This window comes from Notamacropus eugenii, chromosome 5, assembly GCF_028372415.1.
Source record: "Notamacropus eugenii isolate mMacEug1 chromosome 5, mMacEug1.pri_v2, whole genome shotgun sequence".
Classification (NCBI taxonomy): Eukaryota; Metazoa; Chordata; class Mammalia; order Diprotodontia; family Macropodidae; genus Notamacropus; species Notamacropus eugenii.
Genome location: NC_092876.1, coordinates 195,176,011 through 195,183,715, shown reverse-complemented (window position 1 = coordinate 195,183,715; position 7,705 = coordinate 195,176,011).

The following is a 7,705-nucleotide window of genomic DNA, read 5'->3' as shown; positions in this document are numbered from 1 at the left end:
TAATATAATATATAGTATTTATTTAAATCCAAAAACAAACATTACATGTAATGGAGAAAAGTTAGAGACCATTCCAATAAGATCAGCAGTAAAGTAAGGATGTCCATTATCACCACTAACATTTAACACAGTGCTAGAAAATCCTGCCTATAGCAATAAAACAAGAAAAAGAAATTAAGGGAATAAGCATAGGCAAAAAGGAAACAAAATCATCATCTTTTGCAGATGATATGATAGTGTACTTAGAGAATTCTCAGCCGTCAACACAAAAATTAATTGAAACAATAACTTCAGCAAAATTGCAAGACAGAAGAAGAATCCACATGCATCATTAGAACTCCTATATATGAGCAACAGTACACAGCAGGAAGAGATAGGAAGGGAAATTCCATTCAAAATAACTGCAGAAGAGGAGCAGTACCGAGGTGGTGGAAGAGCAGAAAGAAGTACAGCAAGAACCTCCCCAAATTCCTCCAAACAAATCTAGAGGATGTATCCAAAAAACCAAAATTTTTCCTCATGGAAAAATTAAAGGAAACAACATCACAGGGAGTTATCTGTCCAAACAAGGTTGGCTTGGAAAGAGAGATCTACAGGTGCTGGGGAGGGTCTGAATAGGAGCATAGAGTGGAACGCTCTAGCACAGGAAGGGGTTGTGCACAGGACAATCCAGTGTGAGCTGAAAGAACAGGTGCAAACTAGCAGTTTTTTCATTTGCTACTCAGTCCCAGATCACAGATCCAGAGCTTAACCGAAAGGGGACCTGTAGCCAGGAGCAGCAGTCCAGGGTAGGATATAGCAAATAGTATCAATGGAGCTTGGACTCCGGGAGCAGATAAGGTTCTCAGTTCCAGTTTCTAGCCCAGTCTAATATCTGAAGAATAACAAACAGAATAATAATCGCAGACCAAAAGAAAGCTTGTAGTTCTGTCCCTCTGAACCAGCAGAATTCCTGGGCTGGCTGATAAGGGCTGAGTCCACCAGCTGGCTACTGTTTCCCAACAACTCCGGGTGAGGAACTTGCAGAGTTCAGACCAGGGAAGCCAAGGATCAGACTACTTGGAGAGCAATGAAAGCCTTCAGGTTCCCATCCTGAAATCTCCCAGTGGGCCTGGAATAACATAATGCAGCACAAAAGCAGCAACAGGGCTAGCTCAGACCTTTCCCCAGAAAAGGTACAGAGCCTTGCTCTACCATCACCTCTAAAGTTAGTAAAGGATGGAAAAATGAGCAAACAATCCCATCATAAAAGGTTATTTTGGTGACAAAGATACCATGAGACAATAAGAAATATTCAAAAAAAGTTGACCAAGAAAAAAAATAGAAGATAATATAAGATATCTCAAAGAAGAAAAAAAACTGACCTGGAAAACCAGTCAAGGAGAAAAAAAATTAAGAATCACTGGACTACCTGAACACCATGACCAAAAAAAGGAGTCTACAAGTTTTATTTCAAGAAATCTTAAAAAAAAAAAAAAATGCCCAGATTTCTTAGAACCAGAGGGCAAGTGGAAATAAGAGGAATCCCCCAGTTACCTCCTGAATCTCCAAAATGAAAACTCCTAGGAATATTACAGCCAAAAACCAAGGTTTCCAGGCCAAAGGAAAAAATACTGCCAGCAGCCAGAAAGAAAAGATTTAAGAACCAAGGAACCAGTCAGGAGAATCCACAATTTAGCAACCTCTACTTTAAGACAGCAGAGAGTTTGGAATATCATCTTCTAGAAGACAGGTTACAGGCCTATATCAAAGAACTGCTTACCTAGCAAAACTAAGTATAATTGTATAGGGTAAAAACAGGCCTTTAATGAAACAGAGAACTCCCAAGTATCCTGATAAAAAGACCACTGCTGTACAGAAACTTTGAAGTTCAAACACAAGAAAAAGTTAAGCATGAACAAACAATGGTAAACAAGGATAAACTGCTTACATTCTAATACGAAGAAATGGTGCATGTGTCCCATCTAAATTCTGTCATCATCAAGGGTCAAAAAAGGAAGTCTAATTAGACAAGGTCAGGGAGTGGTTCTGTTATGTCTTGATCTTAAAAGAAGACTGTAGAGAGAGGAACAGGAATACACAGGAGAGGGGGAAGGAAAGGAAGATTAGGAAAAATCATCACACGTAATTGTGGTGTATAAGTAGTAGTCTACACAATGAGAAGTGGGGAGTAGCTGAAATTTGAATCTCACTCTCATCTGAACATCCCTCAAGGGAGGGATGAATATACATATACCGAGCTGGGTAGAGAAGTATACCCTACTCAATAGGAAGATCGGAGGGAAAGGAGAGAGGAGAGCAAGGAGAATTAGAGGAGGGTAGATTAAGGGAGGGACTGTTGCTGTTGCTCAGTCACATCCAACTCTTTGTAACCCCAGGGATCTTACCACACCAACACTGTTCATGAGTCTTTCTTAGCAAAGAGACTGGAGAGGTTTGCCATTTCCTGCTCTAGTAGTTAAAGGCAAACAGAGGTTAAAAGTGACTTGTCCTGGGTCACACAGTTAGTGTCTCAGGTTGAATCTGAACTCAGGTCTTCCTCATTACAGGCCCAGTGTCCTATTCACTAAGCCACCTAGCTAGGGATTAAGCCTAAGCAAAACAAAAATCTAATGAAAGATATATATAATAATACTTTCAGTTAATTTCAAGGTAGCAAAGAATGAGAACTGAGAGGGTGTCTATCAATTGGGGAATGGATAGACAATGTGAAGGAATACTATTGTGCTTTAAAAATTTTTGAAGGGAATAGTTTTAAAGAAATATGAGAAGACTTAAATGACCTGATGCAGAGGGAAATGAACAGAGCCAGAATAAATTATAGGATAATATTGTAAAACAACTTAGAAAGACTCATGAACTCTAATCAGCAAAATGACCAGCAGAGGATGACTCCAGAGGATTTAATGATAAAACATGCTATTCAACTCTTGATAGAAAGGTAAAGGACTCAGAATGCAGAATGAGTCACATGCACGCACTGCAGGGGACATATTTTGAGTCACAAATAATATGGGAATTCAATTTTCTAAAAAAATTGAAAAATTAGGGAGGTGGAGCCAAGACAGCAAAGTAGAAGGATGGACCTGCTCTAGCTCTACCCCCATAGCCCATAAAATACCTGTAAAAATTAATCTAAACAAATTCTAGAGCAGCTGAAACCACAAATTGACAGAGTGAAACAGATTTCCAGACTATGACAGCCTGGAAGGCTGACAGGAGAGGTCTATCACACTGGGCTAAGAGGGGAGGGCAGCCCAGCAAGGGCTATGAGGCACTGCATGGACAGGACTGGGTAAGCTCCGGTTCCAAGATTTCTCAACCTACAAATGCCAAAGAGCTTTCTTACTGACCTTTGAAACTGTCTTTGGCATTTGTAGGTTGAGAAATCTGGGAACCATAGCTGCTACCCATGATTCCATGCCCTGAAACCTGTCTCATCCTTGTTGAAAAGACCAGAGCTGAATAGAAAATCTGACTTTCAAATACATGAACCAAGAGAAACATGAAAAGGTAAACACGAAAGAAAAGCCTTAAGGAGCTCATTAAAGTTGAACTGTTGAACTTATGAGATCATTTTCAGTATTAGGGTAGTTAAAGGGAATATATGTACGTAGGTGTGAATAGGTATGTATGTATGTTTATATTATATATGTAGGTATGCATATGTACATGGGTGTATGTATGTGTAAATATGTGAGGGTGAATACCTAAAAAAATAAAATTTACTGTTGATTGGAATGTACTAGGAATAAGAGAAAGGAAGAGATAGAATGTAGCAAATCATCCCACATACAAGAGGGGAAAAAGAGCTTTTACAATGGAGGGGAAGGGACAGAGAGAAAAGGAAATAATTGAGCCTTACTCTCATGGGATTTGGCTTAAGGAAGGAAAACAATCCATTGGACATGAAATTCTATTTTACCCTGCAGAAAGGCAAGGGGGGGAAAGCGATAGGAGAGGGAAGATGATAGAAGGGACAGCAAATTGGGGATAATCAGAAGCAAACGCTATTGTGGGAGGATAGGTCAAGAGAGAATGGAATAAATGAAGGGCAGCACAGGACAGAGGGAAATGTGGTTAAGTCTTTTACAACGTTAAGTGTTATAGAAGTTCTTTGCATTGTTACACATGTATGACCTATATTGAATTGCTTGTTTTCTCAATGAGGATGAGTGGGGAGGGAGAGAATATGGAACTCAAAGCTTTTGGAATGAATGTTAAAAAATTTTAGCATTGCGCTGGAAATTAAGATATATAGGTAATGGAGTATAGAAATCTATTTTGCCCTACAGGAAAATAGAGGGGAAGGGGGATGAACGAAGGGTGGGTAATAAAAGAGAGGACAGACAGGAGAAAGGGGTGGATGGGATGCATGTTATACTGGGGTTAGGGTGGGGAGAGATGGGGAGAAAATTTAGAATTCCAGTTCTTGTGGAAGTGAAATGTTTACAATGAAAAATAAATTATATATTTAAAAAACTGAAAAATTAAAGTATATAGATCAAATATTTTAGATTTCTTTTAAAAGGTAAATGAGAGGTTGCTTTTTAACATGGTTTCTGCATTAATTTTTTTTTCTTATAGGGAAGGCATCCTGAAAAGATCAAATAATGGAAAAAGAGGACCTGGAGAAGCAGAAGTTCTATGAAGATAACTTCAAGAAAGGTACACTTTTGAAACATTAGGGTCATCTTTGTTTTTGAAGATCTATTTGTAAAGAAACCTAAACTCAAATTCAATGATTTAGAATTGTTATTTTTTCAACAAAGGAGCTTAGAAATTCTTTGGGTTATTAGGTTTATTCATTTAAATTTAGGATTCTTTTTTTAAATTACTTAATTTGTAGAAGGGGGGAAAATACTGAGCTTATAAGCCAAGTGTCAACATATGGGAACTACATTTTAAGATAGATCAAATGGATTCTTTGAAGACTTCATTTTAATAAGGGATACTTCATATCTGATCATAACTGATCTGACACTAAGGCCTAATAGAATACTTTTAATGAGATTAATTCAAGAAATTTCTTGATTATAGGCTTTACTGCTTCCTTGCTAGTGTGACAGCACCAAACATCATGACACTGTTTGACTCCTGACATTCTTTCATCTGAAATAGAATGATTTGGGCCAATTATCTTTGTCAAGATTCACCAGAATTTCAACTCAAGTTCCGAATGTCTAGGCTGACTCTTTGTGAACCCATATGGGGTATTCTTGGCAAGGATACTGGAGTAGTTTGCCATTTCCTTCTCCAGCTCACTTGACAGATAAAGAAACTGAGGCAAGTAGGATTAAGTGACTTGCCCAGTAAGCATCTGAGGCCAGATTTGACCTCAGAAAGATCTTGACTATAGGCCTGGAGTTCTATCCACTGTACCACCTATCTGTCCCAATGGACTATAGGGTTTACAAAGATAAAGACAATTTACCATCAAAGATGTTACAGACCAGTGGAAATGATGACCTGTTGACAAAGTTTTGTTTTCTTTTTTCTCTGCTTCCAACCCCCTGAGCTGGCTATTTAATATTAAAGATAAACAGTAATTATTTCTGGGAGTCACATTTTAAGAAGGGCTTGGCTAAACTGTAGAACATCTAGAGGGCAGCCAGGATAGTGAAAGGCAGAACCAGGAAAAATGGGAAGTTGCAAAAAGGCAAATTTTAGAGTTAATTTCTAAAAACACATCCTAAGCAGTCCAAAAATAGAACAGACTATGCTATAATTAGCATTGAGCTCTTATTGTAGGACTGCAAAAAGAAAACCTGGGTAACCACTTATCAGGTGTGATATGGTGGAGATTTCTTTCAGGTATGAACTGGACTAAATACCTGCCAAAACCTTTGCCACTCTAAAATCTTGTGGTTCTACTAAATACAATACAAATCAGAGTACAAAGAAAGGTATAAAAAGCTATGAGAACTCAAAGGATTACTTCAGAAGAGTACAAGATGAACAACGCATGTTAAAAAGGGCTTCATGGGAGGTGGGGCATGTGAGAACTTGTTGTAAAAGACCAAGAGGTTATTTAATCCAAACCGGATCTTGACAAGAATTCCCTCTCTACAACATCCCCAACAAACTATTATGTTTAAACTGCTGCAGACATGGGGGTGGGGAGGACTTCTATACCACTGACTGCTTTTCCCTTCTGCAGCATGCTTCATTGTTTTTATTTAAGTATACATGGCATATACCTATTTGATTATAAACTCCATTAGGACATGTACTATATTATGTTCCCTGATAAAGTGGCTTTCAGTTAGCATAAAAAAATTTTCTTACATAAAGATTATGAAAATACTTTTTACATAAAGATTATGAAAATACTTAATAGACTGATAGCTCAAAAAAGTCAGAAAGGACGGAAAGATAGCACTGCACACTTGTGTGTAAAAAACCATGAATCTAGGATTGGGGAGGAACAGTTATTAATAAATAGAACTAACAGATGCGTATGTTTTAAGTGATGGATATATACTAACACGGCTAAGCCATCTGAAGGGGGGGAAAGTTCCTATTATCAACAAAACTAGCACAAAGAAAGCACATAATTGTGACATACTTCAAATATCAAGACATTTGCTGAATATAACTATGTTAAAACAGAGAAGCTGAATTCTGAATCTACTTTCCAAGTTTCACCTTTCAGAAGGCAGAAAAACTGCTACTCTAAACCAGATTCTAACCAATTACAGATGACATTTATATAGCACTCTAAGGTTTTTAATCACTTTGTATAATTCTCATTTGTTCTTCATAACTCATAAAACATTTTACAGATGAGGAAATTGAGATTCAGATAAATTATTCTTTGTCAAGTAGGATTGGATAAAGGATCTGAACCTCTTTTGAATCACAGATAACAGGTCTAGAGATGAAAAGGTGGTCAAAGATTTTCTAATTTAACTTCTCAAAACCACATAATTTTAAGAATTGGAAAAGTTCTTGGCAACAATCCAGTAAAGACCATAGATGAAAGAAATCTCCACCGCTGAAAACCCCAAGTGATCGTCCAGCTTTGAATAATTTTATAGAAAAGGAAACCAAAGTCTAAAAGTGTCTTACCCAAGCTCACACAGGTAGCATGGCCAGGTTTCAAGCTCAGATCCTACCTACAACTCCAAATTCAGCATTCTTTGCTCTTAAGCATCCTTCCACTAACATACATTGCCTCTAAAACTGATGAATGTTAACAAGAACCTAGGCACCATCACCTTGAGTTTATAATGGGTGAAGAAAACTGGTTTTACTTTTGTGAACAGTCCCAAGAACCTAAGAAGGGAAGCACATGGAATTAAATAAATCTTAAAAGATTTTAAGTCTCTTACATTGATTAGCTGCATATTTATCACTCCTCACAAGCCCAGGAAGCAGATGCTATTTATTTACCCCACTTTACCTATAGGGAAACTGAAGCTAGGATCACATAGCTAGGGCCCAAGACAGGATCTAGACTAATATCTTCCTAACTCTCCCAGTGTAGCCCTCTACTACACCACTTCAATGCATCTCATCTTCAGTGGAACTAGAAGCAAGCACTTTCGTTACAACATGGCCACAGACTCCCTTTCTTAACTTCACAATTCTCCCTGAAGTTAGTTTAACCTAACCTCCACAATTGTCAACATACCATGCAATCTCTCACCTTATCCTTTTGCTATCCTGGAATGCACTTTCTCATCTTTGCCTTAAAATCTTG